This window comes from Coregonus clupeaformis, chromosome 30 (assembly GCF_020615455.1).
Source record: "Coregonus clupeaformis isolate EN_2021a chromosome 30, ASM2061545v1, whole genome shotgun sequence".
In the NCBI taxonomy this organism is placed as follows: domain Eukaryota; kingdom Metazoa; phylum Chordata; class Actinopteri; order Salmoniformes; family Salmonidae; genus Coregonus; species Coregonus clupeaformis.
In genome coordinates this window covers 50696011-50715044 of record NC_059221.1, presented here as the reverse complement: position 1 = coordinate 50715044, position 19034 = coordinate 50696011, and the positions used below count along the sequence as shown (strand labels likewise).

At 46.0% G+C, this 19034-nt stretch overlaps 1 pseudogene; it reads right to left on the bottom strand.

Moving 5' to 3' along the window:
* Nucleotides 1–15141: 15141 nt before the first annotated feature.
* LOC121546602 lies at nucleotides 15142–17621 on the bottom strand (annotated as a pseudogene).
* Nucleotides 17622–19034: the final 1413 nt, after the last annotated feature.

The window sequence follows — 19034 nt, the reverse complement described above, 5'->3', positions numbered from 1 at the left end:
GAGGATGTGTGGTCCAAGTCTGGGTTTAAGGGCCTCTTTTCCAAGCTTAAAAGGATAAACATTCACATGCAACACCACGGGCCAGAAAAGGTTGAATACATTGGCCTTGCTGTCAATCCAGCATGACTTCTGCCGCGTTCAAGAAAACTGGAAACTCGGAACTAGGAAATCTCAGACTTCAGTGAGTTCAAGACCGCTGGGAACTAGGAAAAAAACTAGCTCCGACTGGGAAAATACGTTTTGAACAGTCATCCAACTCGGAATTCCAAGACTGGCAGACTTTGATGATAAAGTTTGATGACAAAATTAGCCTACAAGGATCGCCGCGCCACCTTCCTGTTCAAGTGAGCACAGCACAACAAGGGGAGTCCAAAAATGTCTTGTATGCTGCAGCATAAATGATGTAATATGCCAGGGAGATATGTATACTGAAGCTAAGAAAGTAATACTAAGTGTATGTTGTGTAGTAAGCTGTTAGTAGCCCATGTGCCTCACCCTAATCATTTGGTCCCTTTCCCCCTCATAGCTTAGCCTACTGTTCTGACTTGGTGGTGCACATGTAGCCTATAGCCTGTTTTAGAGAAATGTAATCATCTAATACTGTAAGAGCTTTCATTGTCTGCTTACAGTTGAAGTCTGAAGTTTACATACACCTTAGCCCAGGGGTGTCAAACTCATTTTAGCTCAGGGGCCACATGGAGGAAAATCTATTCCCAAGTGGGCCGGACCGGAAAAATCATGGTATATATAACTTAAAAACAACAACTTCAGATTGTTTTCTTTGTTTTAATACGATCAACATACAACATAAAGCTGGAGCCTGAGGACAGTGTGTCCAAAATAGTACAAGCACAACATCACTATTAATCATAAAACACGTCAAGTTTATTTGAAAATTCTAAAGAAAAAGAACACACAAACACACAATGCCTCAGTGATTAACAGAACTGTTTCACAGATCACAGAACTATATCAGGGTGTCATTTCTCAGGCAGAAATGTAGATAAAAATAATGAAATCCTGTTCCCCAAACAAGTGCAAGAACCACAGAGTCAAGAATAGGTTAAATATACAAATAAAATAAAATCAATTAAAAACAATAGCACATCAACATAAAAACATATAAACATAAAGCTGGAGCCTGAGGACAGTGTCCAAAAGCACAACATCACTATTAATCATAAAACACCTCAAGTTATTTGAAAGTTCTGAGGACAAAGAACACACAAACACACAATGCCTCAGTGATTCACAGAACTATATCACAGAACTATATCAGGGTGTCATTTCTCAGGCAGAAATGTAGATAAAAATAATGAAATCCTGTTCCCCAAACAAGTGCAAGAACCACAGAGTCAAGAATAGGTTAAATATACAAATAAAATAAAATCAATTAAAAACAATAGCACATCAACATAAAAACATATGAACATAAATCTGAAAGCGTTGCTCAAACTCCCGTAACAGTCCCGTTATTTTATCTTTGAACCGCTTCATATCTGCCACATGTTGGGTCGCGCACACATTTTTCAGACAGGGGAAGTGAGCTGCATCACCACCGGCAAGTTGCGTCTCCCACAATGACAGCTTCAACTTGAAAGAACGTATGCTGTCATAATACTGCGTGACAACTTTGTTGCGCCCTTGCAGCTGTTTGTTCAAGTTATTCAGGTGCTCTGTAACATCCACCATAAATGCAAGGTCCTGCATCCATTCTGCGGAATGAAATTCTAACACTGGTTTGCCCTTTTCTTCCATGAACTGTTCAATTTCTTCTCGTAAATCAAAGAAACGCCTCAGCACAGCACCTCGGCTTAACCATCTTACCTCAGTGTGGTATGGCAGGCCATAGATGTGGTCTTTCTCTTTGAGAAGGCTGTCAAACTGACGGTGATTCAGGCTTCTGGATCGGATGAAATTAACAGTTTGGATGACCACCTTCATGACGTTATCCATCTTTAATGACTTGCAACACAAAGCCTCCTGGTGCAAAATACAGTGAAAAGTCAAAAAATCACGTCCTCCATTTGCAGATTGCACTTTCTCTTTGAACTTTGTCACAACGCCTGCTTTTTTCCCGATCATTGAGGGCGCACCATCTGTAGCCAGGCTGACAGCGCGGGACCAGTCCACTCCGACCCTGTCCAGCGCGCCGACGAGTGCGGTAAAAATATCAGCTGCTGTCGTTGTATCTGTCATCGGCACCAACTCCACGAACTCCTCGGTGACGGTCAATGTGTCATCAACTCCACGGATGAAAATGGCCAGTTGTGCAACATCTGTAATGTCCGTGCTTTCATCAATTGCAACCGAAACGCAATAAATGACTTTACTTTTTGCTTCAACTGGCTGTCCAAATCCACTGAAAGATCGGAAATCCTGTCTGCAACTGTGTTTCTTGTCAGGCTGATATTTGCAAAAAGCCTGCCGCTTTTCAGGGCACACAATCTCCGCTGCCTTCATCATGCATGTTTTTACAAATTCACCCCTCACTAAATGGTTTTGAAGCCACTGCGATTTCATTAGCAATGAGGTAGCTAGCTTTCACTGCAGCGTCACTGATGTCTCGGCTGTGAGTAAACACAGACTGCTGTTTCTTCAGACCCGCCAACAGTTCATTCACCTTCTCTCATTTCCGCTGTCCTTGAAAGTTGTCATATTTGTCGGCATGAAGACTCACATAGTGGCGACGAAGGTTATATTCTTTCAGCACTGCAACATGCTCTGAACACACCAAACATACAGCTTTCCCATTCAATTCCGTGAATAAATAGGATGACCATTTTTCTTGGAACACTCTGCGTCCACTTTTCTCTTTTTTTGACAGAGACATATTTGGGCAATGAGGGTGCCAAAGCACATAATGTTAAAAGTAGAAGCCGTAATAAATATCGCGGGCAAAACAAAGTAGCTCATTGGCTGCACGTGCTTGACCTACTTGCTCTGCCCCGGTATAAACAGTTTGCTTGCTTAACACAATTGCTATTGCGCCATCCAGTGGACGCAATTGGAACAGCAGTTTATTTTATTGAAAAATTGCAGCGCATTTTTATACTTTACAAAAAAATATATATATATATATATATATATATATATATATTTTTTTTATCATCTCGCGGGCCGGATTAAACCCGTTTGCGGGCCTGATCCGGCCCGCGGGCCGTACGTTTGACACCCCTGCCTTAGCCAAATACATTTAAACTCAGTTTTTCACCATTCCTGACATTTAATCCTAGTAAAAATTCCCTGTCTTAGGTCAGTTAGGATCACCACTTTATTTTAAGAATGTGAAATGTCAGAATAATTGTAGAGAGAATTATTTATTTCAGCTTTTATTTCTTTCATCACATTCTCAGTGGGTCAGAAGTTTACATACACTCAATTAGTATTTGGTAGCATTGCCTTTAAATTATTTAACTTGGGTCAAACGTTTTGGGTAGCCTTCCACAAGCTTCCCACAATAAGTTGGGTGAATTTTGGCCCATTCCTCCTACACAAGCTGGTGTAACTGAGTTAGGTTTGTAGGCCTCCTTTCTCGCACACGCTTTTTCAGTTCTGCCCACAAATTTTCTATAGGATTGAGGTCAGGGCTTTGTGATGGCCACTCCAATACCTTGACTTTGTTGTCCTTAAGCCATTTTGCCACAACTTTGGAAGTATGCTTGGGGTCATTTGTCCATTTGGAAGACCCATTTGCGACCAAGCTTTAACTTCCTGACTGATGTCTTGAGATGTTGCTTCAATATATCCACATAATTTTCCTTCCTCATGATGCCATCTATTTTGTGAAGTGCACCAGTCCCTCCTGCAGCAAAGCACCCCCACAGCATGATGCTGCCACCCCCGTTCTTCATGGTTGGGATGGTGTTCTTCGGCTTGCAAGCGTTTCCCGTTTTCCTCCAAACATAACGATGGTCATTATGGCCAAACAGTTCTATTTTTGTTTCATCAGACCAGAGGACATTTCTCCAAAAAGTACAATCTTTGTCCCCATGTGCAGTTGCAAACCGTAGTCTGGCTTTTTTATGGCGGTTTTGGAGCAGTGGCTTCTTCCTTGCTGAGCGGCCTTTCAGGTTATGTCGATGCAGTGGGGAAAAAAAGTATTTAGTCAGCCACCAATTGTGCAAGTTCTCCCACTTAAAAAGATGAGAGAGGCCTGTACTTTTCATCATAGGTACACGTCAACTATGACAGACAAAATGAGGAAAAAAAATCCTGAAAATCACATTGTAGGATTTTTAATGAATTTATTTGCAAATTATGGTGGAAAATAAGTATTTGGTCAATAACAAAAGTTTCTCAATACTTTGTTATATACCCTTTGTTGGCAATGACACAGGTCAAACGTTTTCTGTAAGTCTTCACAAGGTTTTCACACACTGTTGCTGGTATTTTGGCCCATTCCTCCATGCAGATCTCCTCTAGAGCAGTGATGTTTTGGGGCTGTCGCTGGGCAACACGGACTTTCAACTCCCTCCAAAGATTTTCTATGGGGTTGAGATCTGGAGACTGGCTAGGCCACTCCAGGACCTTGAAATGCTTCTTACGAAGCCACTCCTTCGTTGCCCGGGCGGTGTGTTTGGGATCATTGTCATGCTGAAAGACCCAGCCACGTTTCATCTTCAATGCCCTTGCTGATTTTCACTCAAAATCTCACGATACATGGCCCCACTCATTCTTTCCTTTACACGGATCAGTCGTCCTGGTCCCTTTGCAGAAAAACAGCCCCAAAGCATGATGTTTCCACCCCCATGCTTCACAGTAGGTATGGTGTTCTTTGGATGCAACTCAGCATTCTTTGTCCTCCAAACACGCACGAGTTGAGTTTTTACCAAAAGTTCTATTTTGGTTTCATCTGACCATATGACATTCTCCCAATCCTCTTCTGGATCATCCAAATGCACTCTAGCAAACTTCAGACGGGCCTGGACATGTACTGGCTTAAGCAGGGGGACACGTCTGGCACTGCAGGATTTGAGTCCCTAGCGGCGTAGCGTGTTACTGATGGTAGGCTTTGTTACTTTGGTCCCAGCTCTCTGCAGGTCATTCACTAGGTCCCCCCGTGTGGTTCTGGGATTTTTGCTCACCGTTCTTGTGATCATTTTGACCCCACAGGGTGAGATCTTGCGTGGAGCCCCAGATCGAGGGAGATTATCAGTGGTCTTGTATGTCTTCCATTTCCTAATAATTGCTCCCACAGTTGATTTCTTCAAACAAGCTGCTTACCTATTGCAGATTCAGTCTTCCCAGCCTGGTGCAGGTCTACAATTTTGTTTCTGGTGTCCTTTGACAGCTCTTTGGTCTTGGCCATAGTGGAGTTTGGAGTGTGACTGTTTGAGGTTGTGGACAGGTGTCTTTTATACTGATAACAAGTTCAAACAGGTGCCATTAATACAGGTAACGAGTGGAGGACAGAGGAGCCTCTTAAAGAAGAAGTTACAGGTCTGTGAGAGCCAGAAATCTTGCTTGTTTGTAGGTGACCAAATACTTATTTTCCACCATAAATTCCAAATAAATTCATTAAAAATCCTACAATGTGATTTTCTGGATTTTCTTTTCTCAATTTGTCTGTCATAGTTGACGTGTACCTATGATGAAAATTACAGGCCTCTCTCATCTTTTTAAGTGGGAGAACTTGCACAATTGGTGGCTGACTAAATACTTTTTTCTGGGCCGCAGGATGGGTCTATGCACTAGGACTACTTTTAACAATTTAACCCTAACATTAGCTAGTTAGCTAACGTTCACCTAGCTTTCCTCATCAATAGCCTGTTTTAATAACAGAAAACCGAATAACTACCTATTTCAAATTCAATATTGAAATCATAGTTGATTAGCTAGCTAGTTGATTAGCTAGTTTCTCTACTGAAACACTATCGAATTGTCGTGGAAATTACCACCAGGGACACCTGGAGTCAATCTTAAATTAATCATTCTTTATTATCAGCAAGCTGGAGAGTTTCCAACAAACTTAATTCGCCATAGTACACGTCTGTCAGGAGCTCCAATCCTGTTAGTTCTCTGACAAACACAGACAAGTTATATTTGCATGATTTAGCTTATTCATTATTCATAATGAATTCATCATTAACGTTTGGTTCATGCATGTGACCGACCAATACCTCACGAGGCCTCTCCTCATTTCTGATTCAGGAAATCCAGACAAACTACTCACTGTTTATTACTATATACCAATATTCTTAATACACATTTCTAAGACAAATGTCAAAAAGAATAACAAGACACTGGTGAAACCATTTTTTCAAATTGGCTTATAGTCCCCCATCATATCACCGCAGAGTTACAGGGTCAGGGAGTCAGAGGGCTTGGGAGACATCCTGACCATCCAACAGACCCCATCTGGTGAGATTTGTATTGAAGCAGGACAATAACAAAACAACAACAGCAATACACTTCTTCATATAAACCTCCTTATCCTCCATCCAATCAAGCTCTCTGTCTGTAAGGTTACCTGCTTTGGTCCACATGAGCACATTTCTGTCCAGTTTATTTTTCAGAACACCATTATAGTCCCGAATTTTGCGGCTGAAATTCCTCCTCATGTCACACACTTCTTTAATTTCTTTCATTATCCCCCACATCGTGATTCATGCGTCAATGCAAACAGTCCGCGTGGCCATTTGATGAATTGTTCTTATGGCTTGAAGCTGTTCAGGAGCCTTTTAGACATACAGTGCCTTGCATAAGTATTCATCCCCCTTGGCGTTTTTCCTATTTTGTTGCATTACAACCTGTCATTTAAGTGGATTTTTATTTGGATATCATGTAATGGACATACACAAAATAGTCAAAATTGGTGAAGTGAAATGAAAAAAAGAACTTGTTTCAAAAAATTCAAAAAAATAATAACCCCCTTTGCTATGAAGCCCCTAAATAAGATCTGGTGCAACCAATTAAATCAAATCAAATTCTATTTGCCACATGCGCCGAATACAACAGGTGTAGACATTACCGTGAAATGCTTACTTACAGCCCTTAACCAACAACGCATTTATTTCTTAATAAAAAAGTAAAATAAAACAACAACAAAAAAGTGTTGAGAAAAAAAGAGCAGAAGTAAAATAAAATATCAGTAGGGAGGCTATATATACAGGGGGGTACCGGTGCAGAGTCAATGTGCGGGGGCACCGGTTAGTTGAGGTAATATGTACATGTGGGTAGAGTTAAAGTGACTATGCATAAATAATTAACAGAGTAGCAGCAGCGTAAAAAGATGGGGAGGGTGTGCAAATAGTCCGGGTAGCCATGATTAGCTGTTCAGGAGTCTTATGGCTTTGGGGTAGAAGCTGTTGAGAAGCCTTTTGGACCTAGACTTGGCGCTCCGGTACCGTTTGCCGTGCGGTAGCAGAGAGAACAGTCTATGACTAGGGTGGCTGGAGTCTTTGACAATTTTGAGGACCTTCCTCTGACACCGCCTGGTATAGAGGTCCTGGAATGGCAGGAAGATTCAGTGATGTACTGGGCCGTACGCACTACCCTCTGTAGTGCCTTGCGGTCAGAGGCCGAGCAGTTGCCATACCAGGTGGTGATGCAACCAGTCAGGATGCTCTCGATGGTGCAGCTGTAGAACTTTTTGAGGATCTGAGGACCCATGCCAAATCTTTTCAGTCTCCTGAGAGGGAATAGGCTTTGTCGTGCCCTCTTCACAACTGTCTTGGTGTGTTTGGACCATGATAGTTTGTTGGTGATGTGGACACCAAGGAACTTAAAGCTCTCAACCTGTTCCACTACAGCCCCGTCCTCTTTTTTTCCTGTAGTCCACAATCATCTCCTTTGTCTTGGTCACATTGAGGGAGAGGTTGTTATCCTGGCACCACATGGCCAGGTCTCTGACCTCCTCCCTATAGGCTGTCTCATCGTTGTCAGTGATCAGGCCTACCACTGTTGTGTCGTCGGCAAACTTAATGATGGTGTTGGAGTCGTGCCTGGTCATGCAGTCATGGGTGAACAGGGAGTACAGGAGGGGACTGAGCACACACCCCTGAGGGGCCCCCGTGTTGAGGATCAGCATGGCAGATGTGTTGTTACCTACCCTTACCACCTGGGGGCGGCCCGTCAGGAAGTCCAGGATCCAGTTGCAGAGGGAGGTGTTTAGTCCCAGGATCCTTAGCTTAGTGATGAGCTTTGAGGGCACTATGGTGTTGAACGCTGAGCTGTAGTCAATGAATAGCATTCTCACGTAGGTGTTCCTCTTGTCCAGGTGGGAAAGGGCAGTGTGGAGTGCAATAGAGATTGCATCATCTGTGGATCTGTTGGGGCGGTATGCAAATTGGAGTGGGTCTAGGGTTTCTGGGATAATGGTGTTGATGTGAGCCATGACAAGCCATTCAAAGCACTTCATGGCTACGGGTCGGTAGTCATTTAGGCAGGTTATCTTAGTGTCCTTGGGCAAGTGGACTATGGTGGTCTGCTTGAAACATGTTGGTATTACAGACTCAGTCAGGGAAATGTCGGTGAAGACACTTGCCACTTGGTCAGCACATGCTCGGAGTACACGTCCCGGTAATCCGTCTGGCCCTGCGGCCTTGTGAATGTTGACCTGCTTAAAAGTCTTACTCACATCGGCTACGGAGAGCGTGATCACATAGTCATCCGGAACAGCTGGTGCTCTCATGCATGCTTCAGTGTTGCTTGCCTCGAAGCGAGCATAGAAGTGATTTAGCTCGTCTGGTAGGCTTGTGTCACTGGGCAGCTCGCGGCTGTGCTTCCCTTTGTAGTCTGTAATAGTTTTCAAGCCCTGCCACATCCGACGAGCATCAGAGCCGGTGTAGTACGATTCAATCTTAGTCCTGTATTGACTCTTTGCCTGTTTGATGGTTCGTCGGAGGGCATAGCGGGATTTCTTATAAGCGTCCGGGTTAGAGTCCCGTTCCTTGAAAGTGCCAGCTCTACCCTTTAGCTCAGTGCGGATGTTGCCTGTAATCCATGGCTTCTGGTTGGGGTATGTACGTACGGTCACTGTGGGGACGACGTCATCGATGCACTTATTGATGAAGCCAGTGACTGATGTGGTGTAGCATCTGCGTCATCTGACCACTTTTCTATTAACCACTGGTGCTTCCTGCTTTACCTTCAGATAAGCAATAAACAGGAGTTAATCTGCAGATTTCACATAATTAGTTAAATAAAGTCCACATGTGTGCAATCTAAGTGTCACATGATCTCAGTATATATACACCTGTTCTGAAAAGCCCCAGAGTCTAAGCAGACTCCTTGGTCTTCATGGTGCCGCTTGCTTTTCCGTTATATTTTTTTGGATTTTTTGAAACAAGTTATTTTTTTCATTTCACTTCACCAAATTTGACTATTTTGTGTATGTCCATTACATGAAATCCAAATAAAAATCCATTTAAATTACAGGTTGTAATGCAACAAAATAGGAAAAACGCCAAGGGGGATGAATACTTTTGCAAGGCACTGTATATACAGGTAAAAGTCAGTAAATTAGAATATTTTGAAAAACTTGATTTATTTCAGTAATTGCATTCAAAAGGTGTAACTTGTACATTATATTTATTCATTGCACACAGACTGATGCATTCAAATGTTTATTTCATTTAATTTTGATGATTTGAAGTGGCAACAAATGAAAATCCAAAATTCCGTGTGTCACAAAATTAGAATATTGTGTAAGGGTTACATTTTGAAGACACCTGGTGCCACAAACTAATCAGCTGATTAACTCAAAACACCTGCAAAGGGCTTTAAATGGTCTCTCAGTCCAGTTCTGAAGCCTACACAAACATGGGGAAGACTTCAGATTTGACAGCTGTCCAAAAGGTGACCATCGACACATTGCACAAGGAGGGAAAGACACAAAAGGTTATTGCAGAAGAGGCTGGCTGTTCTCAGAGCTCTGTGTCCAAACACATTAATAGAGAGGCAAAGGGAAGGAAAAACTGTGGTCAGAAAAAGTGTACAAGCGTACGGATCACCGCGCCCTAGTCAAGATTGTGAAAAAAACCCCATTCAAAAATGTGGGGGAGATTCACAAGGAGTGGACAGCTGCTGGAGTCAGGGCTTCAAGATCCACCACCAAGAGACGCTTGAAAGACATGGGTTTCAACTGCCGCATACCTCGTGTCAAGCCACTGTTGACCAAGAAACAGCGCGAAAGCGTCTCACCTGGGCTAAGGAAAAAAAGAGCTGGACTGCTGCTGAGTGGTCTAAAGTCATGTTTTCTGACGAAAGCAAATTTTGCATTTCCTTTGGAAATCGAGGTCCCAGAGTCTGGAGGAAGACAGGAGAGGCACAGGATCCACGTTGCCTGAAGTCTAGTGTAAAGTTTCCACCATCAGTGATGGTTTGGGGTGCCATGTCATCTGCTGGTGTCGGTCCACTCTGTTTCCTGAGATCCAGGGTCAACGCAGCCGTCTACCAGCAAGTTTTAGAGCACTTCATGCTTCCTGCTGCTGACCTGCTCTATGGAGATGGAGATTTCAGGTTCCAACAGGACTTGGCGCCTGCACACAGCGCAAAATCTACCCGTGCCTGGTTTACGGACCATGGTATTTCTGTTCTAAATTGGCCAGCCAACTCCCCTGACCTTAGCCCCATAGAAAATCTGTGGGGTATTGTGAAAAGGAAGATGCAGAATGCCAGACCCAACAACGCAGAAGAGTTGAAGGCCACTATCAGAGCAACCTGGGCTCTCATAACACCTGAGCAGTGCCAGAAACTCATCGACTCCATGCCACGCCGCATTAATGCAGTAATTGAGGCAAAAGGAGCTCCAACCAAGTATTGAGTATTGTACATGCTCATATTTTTCATTTTCATACTTTTCAGTTGGCCAACATTTCAAAAAAATCCCTTTTTTGTATTAGCCTTAAGTAATATTCTAATTTTGTGACACACGGAATTTTGGATTTTCATTTGTTGCCACTTCAAATCATCAAAATTAAATGAAATAAACATTTGAATGCATCAGTCTGTGTGCAATGAATAAATATAATGTACAAGTTACACCTTTTGAATGCAATTACTGAAATAAATCAAGTTTTTCAAAATATTCTAATTTACTGACTTTTACCTGTATATATAAAGAAGCTAACGATCCTCTATGACTAACTCATGCTCCCTGGTGAAATATTTTGAATTATTTTATTTAGACAGGAGTAATTAAAGCCTATAAGCTTGGCGAAACAATTTAATTAAGGGGAATGCAGCATCCTAACTGCTTACTGTGTACCCACCAACTTCCCTTTCCAATTCGTAAGTGGCTGAAACCAGAGATCTGTATATGATGACGAGATGCTCATGTCTCCGCCCTAACAATGGGAGTCTTTGTCCCAAAGGCGGGCGACAACCTTAGGTCTGCATACGCATTGGGCTTATTCTGGACAGATTTTGGCGACAGTGAGCCGTCTTACTTCGCCTGTTCCTCTCTGCTGAAAATATGTCAGCCCCCTCTGTCTCAGTATTTGTAGCCCATGTATCTAATGCTGTCTGGCCAGAAATAGTATGACATGCCTTACTCCTTTTGATGCAGACAGCATCAGATACATGGTCTACAAATACTGAGACAGAGGGGCGCTGTTTCCCTCGCTCGGATGCTTTAACTGAGATTTATGTTTCTCTCTGTCGGGCCGCTTTTAGGTCAAATAAATTATCAATATTTCAATGTTTTATTTAGACCGGCAAGGAGGTGCGGTAGGGCGGGCCAGGCCCCCTAATCCTGCCCATAACGAGGGACCAGCTAAGCGTGTGCCTCCTTTTCGTGACGGAGTCAGCCATCCCATCTATATGGCACGCTTCAAATTCAAATACTTCCGGCTTCATGCGACATCGGGAGTTCTCCATAAGAAGACGTGGATAACGTTGGGGGTGGGGGGACTGTTTTCAGACGGTCATACCAAGGATCATTTAGCTATTTGAGTGATTTTTTTTGCTTGTTGATAAAACATTTAATTGAATTTAGCCTTACTGCTATTAGCGCATAGAAACGCATTGAATAACAGATTCAGACATGGAAAAACAAAAAAGTAATCAAAATGAAGTTTGTTTTAAAGTGTCTGTCCTATATCTGAGAGATATAAGAACGATCAGGAAATATTCACCCACATTTAACCCCCCCCCCCAAAAAAAATGTTTGGGCACTAACTACTTACACAAATACACACACTGTGCCTTCAGAAAGTATTCAGACCCCTTGACTTCTTCCACATTTTGTTACATTACAGCCTTATTCTAAAATTGATTAAATTGTTTTTTCTTTGTGATTATGGGGTGTTGTGTGTAGATTGATGAGGGGGAAAAAACAGGTTTTTATAAATGTTTGCAAATTCATACCAAATTTAAAACTTAAATATCACATTTACATAAGCATTCAGACCCTTTACACAGTACTTTGTTTAAGCACCTTTGGCAGCGATTACAGCCTCGAGTCTTCTTGGGTATGACGCTACAAGCTTGGCACACCTGTTGTTGTATAGCACACTGTATTACTTATACAACTAATATAAGGACAGGACATGAGACGGGAGTAGAAATTAACGTGGGCATTGTTTTAATGCGTTTTACAGGAAGAACATTCCAAGCATTTCAACGTAGGTAAGCAAGGGGGGTTACAGGTGCCCTAAAGGGACAAAACTAGAATATCAATACACAACATATTCCTCCCCCTTTACCTTTGATGACTCATAAGGAAAAAGTTAATATTCACTGTTTTGCCTATTGTTTTCTTAATGTAAATAAATGAACTTTTCAGAATAACATCTTCTAAACTAGGGAGAGCGGGTAGACTGCCTCAGTCCCCAGACTTAACCCTGGGGTGTATTCAGTATGAAAATGTATGCACTCACTAACTGTAAGTCGCTCTGGATAAGAGTCTGCTAAATGACTAAAATGTAAATGTATTCTGCCCCAATGTCGGAGGTTAGTCTGAACTAAATAGTCAACCTGTCAGGGGGTCGTCTTTCTCTTACAGGGTAATGACGACGTACAGGTGAGTCTACAGGGTAATGACGACGTACAGGTGAGTCTACAGGGTAATGACGACGTACAGGTGAGTCTACAGGGTAATGACGACGTACAGGTGAGTCTACAGTCACATTATCTCTGAGTCTGAGTGGTGATGGTGTATGCTCAGACTGGAGCACTCTGGCTGGTTCAGGTGAGTCTGGAGCACTCTGGCTGGTTCAGGTGAGTCTGGAGCACTCTGGCTGGTTCAGGTGAGTCTGTAGCACTCTGGCTGGTTCAGGTGAGTCTGGAGCACTCTGGCTGGTTCAGGTGAGTCTGGAGCACTCTGGCTGGTTCAGGTGAGTCTGGAGCACTCTGGCTGGTTCAGGTGAGTCCGGAGCACTCTGGCTGGTTCAGGTGAGTCCGGAGCACTCTGGCTGGTTCAGGTGAGTCCGGAGCACTCTGGCTGGTGCAGGTGAGTCCGGAGCACTCTGGCTGGTTCAGGTGAGTCCGGAGCACTCCTGGCTGGTTCAGGTGAGTCCGGAGCACTCTGGCTGGTGCAGGTGAGTCCGGAGCACTCTGGCTGGTTCAGGTGAGTCCGGAGCACTCTGGCTGGTTCAGGTGAGTCTGGAGCACTCTGGCTGGTTCAGGTGAGTCTGGAGCACTCTGGCTGGTGCAGGTGAGTCTGGAGCACTCTGGCTGGTTCAGGTGAGTCTGGAGCACTCTGGCTGGTGCAGGTGAGTCTGGAGCACTCTGGCTGGTTCAGGTGAGTCTGGAGCACTCTGGCTGGTTCAGGTGAGTCTGGAGCACTCTGGCTGGTTCAGGTGAGTCTGGAGCACTCTGGCTGGTTCAGGTGAGTCTGGAGCACTCTGGCTGGTTCAGGTGAGTCTGGAGCACTCTGGCTGGTTCAGGTGAGTCTGGAGCACTCTGGCTGGTTCAGGTGAGTCCGGAGCACTCTGGCTGGTGCAGGTGAGTCTGGAGCACTCTGGCTGGTTCAGGTGAGTCCGGAGCACTCTGGCTGGTTCAGGTGAGTCCGGAGCACTCTGGCTGGTGCAGGTGAGTCCGGAGCACTCTGGCTGGTTCAGGTGAGTCCGGAGCACTCTGGCTGGTTCAGGTGAGTCTGGAGCACTCTGGCTGGTTCAGGTGAGTCTGGAGCACTCTGGCTGGTTCAGGTGAGTCTGGAGCACTCTGGCTGGTTCAGGTGAGTCTGGAGCACTCTGGCTGGTTCAGGTGAGTCTGGAGCACTCTGGCTGGTTCAGGTGAGTCTGGAGCACTCTGGCTGGTTCAGGTGAGTCCGGAGCACTCTGGCTGGTTCAGGTGAGTCCGGAGCACTCTGGCTGGTTCAGGTGAGTCCGGAGCACTCTGGCTGGTGCAGGTGAGTCCGGAGCACTCTGGCTGGTTCAGGTGAGTCCGGAGCACTCTGGCTGGTTCAGGTGAGTCCGGAGCACTCTGGCTGGTGCAGGTGAGTCTGGAGCACTCTGGCTGGTTCAGGTGAGTCCGGAGCACTCTGGCTGGTTCAGGTGAGTCTGGAGCACTCTGGCTGGTGCAGGTGAGTCTGGAGCACTCTGGCTGGTGCAGGTGAGTCTGGAGCACTCTGGCTGGTTCAGGTGAGTCTGGAGCACTCTGGCTGGTTCAGGTGAGTCTGGAGCACTCTGGCTGGTTCAGGTGAGTCTGGAGCACTCTGGCTGGTTCAGGTGAGTCTGGAGCACTCTGGCTGGTTCAGGTGAGTCTGGAGCACTCTGGCTGGTGCAGGTGAGTCTGGAGCACTTTCCACATTGGTAGGTTGCTGCAGTGGATGTTCAGGTGATAGCTCGTAGTCATGGTAGGTCTCCAGTAGCTGTGCTTGGTTTGTCACTTGACAGGAGTCATCTCTGAGGTTGGTTCCTGGCAACAGTGGATCCACGTGTCTCCTCCAGATGATGTTTTCAGGTGTGTGAACTGTGTAGGACCACAGGCTCTGTTTGGGCAACCACTGTGGCTGGTATCCACTTTGGACCTTTGCAGTAGTTCCGAGCAAGAACTCTCTCTCCAGCTCTGAAGCTTCTGTCTTTTGCTTTGCTCCGTCTCTCCACCTACGTCTGTACAACCGGTCTCGTCTTTGGAGGTCTCAGGAGGTCGAGTCGCGTGCAAAGCTGTCTTTTCATCATGGCTGACGCGGGTGCCACTTTGGTTGTAGCGTGGGGAGTGTTTCTGTAGGTTAACAGGAAGGTGTTTAGACGCCTATTGAGGGAGCGGTTCCCTTGTTATGATTTTAAAGCTTGCTTCATCGTTCGTTGCAGGGTGATACGGCGCTGACTTGATGTGCTGAATTCCATTTGGTTCCATGAATGACCGGAACTCTTCAGACACCAGTTGGGGGCCATTATCACTCACGAGTTGCGTTGGCAAGCCGAAGCGACTGAAAATTGACCGTAGCTCTTCGATGGTTCTCTCCGCTGATGTGCTCTTCATCACTGTGACCTCAGGCCATTTGCTGTGTGCGTCAACTACGACTAAGAACATACGATCCTCCAGTGGGCCTGCATAGTCTATGTGGACTCGCTGCCAAGGCTCCTCTGGGAAGTCCCATGGGTGTAGTGGCGCTAGCTGAGGCCTTGTCTTAGATATCTGCATCCAGACCACCAAAAGTAGCTGCGTGCAATCTCCTTCATTCGCACCATGCCACAGTGCTCTGAATGGAGTTCTTCAAGCACCTGCCTTCTCAGTGGCGGCGGTATGATGACTCAAATATCCCATAGCAAGCATCCAAACTGAACTGTGAGCACGTTTCTCCTCACTAGGTAAGGTTGCAGGCTGTCCGACATCTCTCCTTTTCCACGAGTGACAATGTCCACGACCTCAGACGTCACTGGATCAGTGTGGGTGAACTTTTTCACTTGGACAGATGTAACTGGGGTGTTCGTCACTTCCTTGAAGTAGAATATTTCAGCCTGGGAGTGCTCAGTGTGTGCGACAGGTAAGGGAAGCCTTGAGAGGCCATCTGCATTGCAGTGCTGCTCAGACCTTCTGTACTTGATATTGTACTGGTGAGCAGATAACAATAACGCCCATCGCTGCATGGGGCTGGCTGCATGGGGCTGGCTGCATGGGGCTAGCTGCATGGGGCTGGCTGCATGGGGCTGGCTGCATGGGGCTGGCTGCCAGCGATGGAATGCCGGTGTGGGGACCAAAGATGGAGGTGAGGGGCTTATGGTCCGTCAGCAGTGTGAACCGTCGGCCAAACAGAAACTGATGAAATGTCTTAACTCCAAACACAATGGCGAGTGCTTCACGCTCTATCTGTGCATACTTTCTCTCGGCTTTACTTAAGGTCCGTGATGCGAAAGCAATTGGCCTTTCTTCACCTGATGGCATGATGTGTGAGATAACCGCACCAACGCCATAAGGAGATGCATCACATGCCAAGGGTTGAAGTGGGTTAGAGCCTCTGACTGAGCTAAGGCCTCCTCACATCTGTCTGTCCACATCCACTGGTTGGTTTTGTTCAAAGGTTCATGCAGTGGCTTTAACATGTTAGCTAGGTTTGGCACAAACTTTGCATAGTATGTCAGTAGTCCTAAGAATGATCTCAGCTGACTCACGTTCTGTGAGGATGGAGCTTCTGCAACGGCCTTCCCCTTCGATGGCGCCTTGTGGAGCCCCGAGCTGTCGATGACGTGGCCCAGGTACTCAACAGAGGGCCGGAAAAACTTGCATTTGTCCTTCCGGACCCTCAGACCGTACTCCTCCAATCTCTGTAGTGTAGCATCCAGGTTTCTCAGGTGCTCCTGCTCGTCTTTGCCGGTGATGAGTAGATCATTGAGGTAACATTGGACCCCAGTGAACCCGTTCAGCATCTGGTCCATAGCTCTCTGAAACAAGGCCGGAGCTGAGGTGACGTTCAGCATCTGGTCCATAGCTCTCTGAAACAAGGCCGGAGCTGAGGTGATTCCAAAAGGAAGCCTCCGGTAACTGTACAGTCCTTTGTGAGTCACTATGGTCAATAGTTCCTGTGACTCTTGGTCCACATGCATCTGTAGATAGGCCTGACATAAGTCTATCTTATTGAATTTTTGTCCACCAGCTAAACCAGAAAAGAGGTTGTCAATGAGGGGTAGTGGATATCTTTCAGCAGTCAAGACTGGGTTAATAGTGACTTTGAAATCACCCCAGAGTCTGAGTGATCCATCTTTTTGACTGGAACGACGGGTGTAGCCCATTCACTAACGTTCACTGGATCCAATACTCCCACTCTCGACTAGTCTGTTTAGTTCAGTTTCAACTTTTGGTTTTATGGCGTATGGGACAGGTCTAGCTTTGAATCATTTTGGCTTGCTGTCTGGTTTCACGGTCAGTTTAACTGTTATGTCCTTCATACTGCCAAGTTCTCCTTTGAACACATCCGCCTGTTTCCTCAATATCCCTTGTAGGTTTGTGTCCTCTTTTGCAACCATGTGAATTTCCTGCCAGTTTAGTTTGATATTTTCCAGCCATGTGCGTCCTAGCAATCCTGGATGGTCGCCTTTCACGATGTAGAGTGGTAACTTTACCTTCTGTTCGTTGAGCTCCACTGTAACAATCCCGCTTCCTCTCACTGGAACAATCTCATCGGTGTATGTTTTCAGCGTCGTCTTTGTGGGCTGTAGTGTGAGGTGATGTAGTTTCTCCTTGTAGACAGCCTCAGACAGCAGAGACATGGCTGCTCCAGTGTCCTCTTGCATCCGTGCTGCGTTTCCATCCAGTGGCGGTGTCACCCAGTACCCGTATCCATTGTCTGAAATTGACATAACATGCTAACTCTTCCCCTTCAGACAGGGTATCACTTTGTTCATCCTCTGTGTGCTCCATTTTATGACCATTCTTTCTGTACTTCCTGAAGTCGCTTTTCCTTTGTTCAGTACTTTTGTTTGATTGTGTCTTTTTGTTTTTACGTTCGATGTGACCCTTTTTACCACAGCTTCTGCAGTCTAAGTCTTTGCACCAACACTCCTCTGCTTGGTGACCTGGTTTCCCACAGCGATAGCATGGCTTGGTGACCTGGTTTCCCACAGCGATAGCATGGCTTGGTGACCTGGTTTCCCACAGCGACAGCATGGCTTGGTGACCTGGTTTCCCACAGCGATAGCATGGCTTGGTGACCTGGTTTCCCACAGCGATAGCATGGCTTGGTGACCTGGTTTCCCACAGCGACAGCATGGCTTGGTGACCTGGTTTCCCACAGCGATAGCATGGCTTGGTGACCTGGTTTCCCACAGCGATAGCATGGCTTGGTGACCTGGTTTCTCACAGCGATAGCATGGCTTGGTGACCTGGTTTCCCACAGCGATAGCATGGCTTGGTGACCTGGTTTCCCACAGCGACAGCATGGCTTGGTGACCTGGTTTCCCACAGCGATAGCATGGCTTGGTGACCTGGTTTCCCACAGCGACAGCATGGCTTGGTGACCTGGTTTCCCACAGCGATAGCATGGCTTGGTGACCTGGTTTCCCACAGCGATAGCATGGCTTGGTGACCTGGTTTCCCACAGCGATAGCATGGCTTGGTGACCTGGTTTCCATAGCGATAGCATGGCTTGGTGACCTGGTTTCCCACAGCGATAGCATGGCTTGGTGACCTGGTTTCCCACAGCGATAGCATGGCTTGGTGACCTGGTTTCCCACAGCGACAGCATGGCTTGGTGACCTGGTTTCCCACAGCGATAGCATGGCTTGGTGACCTGGTTTCCCACAGCGACAGCATGGCTTGGTGACCTGGTTTCCCACAGCGATAGCATGGCTTGGTGACCTGGTTTCCCACAGCGATAGCATGGCTTGGTGACCTGGTTTCTCACAGCGATAGCATGGCTTAGTGACCTGGTTTCCCACAGCGATAGCATGGCTTGGTGACCTGGTTTCCCACAGCGACAGCATGGCTTGGTGACCTGGTTTCCCACAGCGATAGCATGGCTTGGTGACCTGGTTTCCCACAGCGATAGCATGGCTTGGTGACCTGGTTTCCCACAGCGACAGCATGGCTTGGTGACCTGGTTTCCCACAGCGATAGCATGGCTTGGTGACCTGGTTTCCCACAGCGATAGCATGGCTTGGTGACCTGGTTTCCCACAGCGATAGCATGGCTTGGTGACCTGGTTTCCA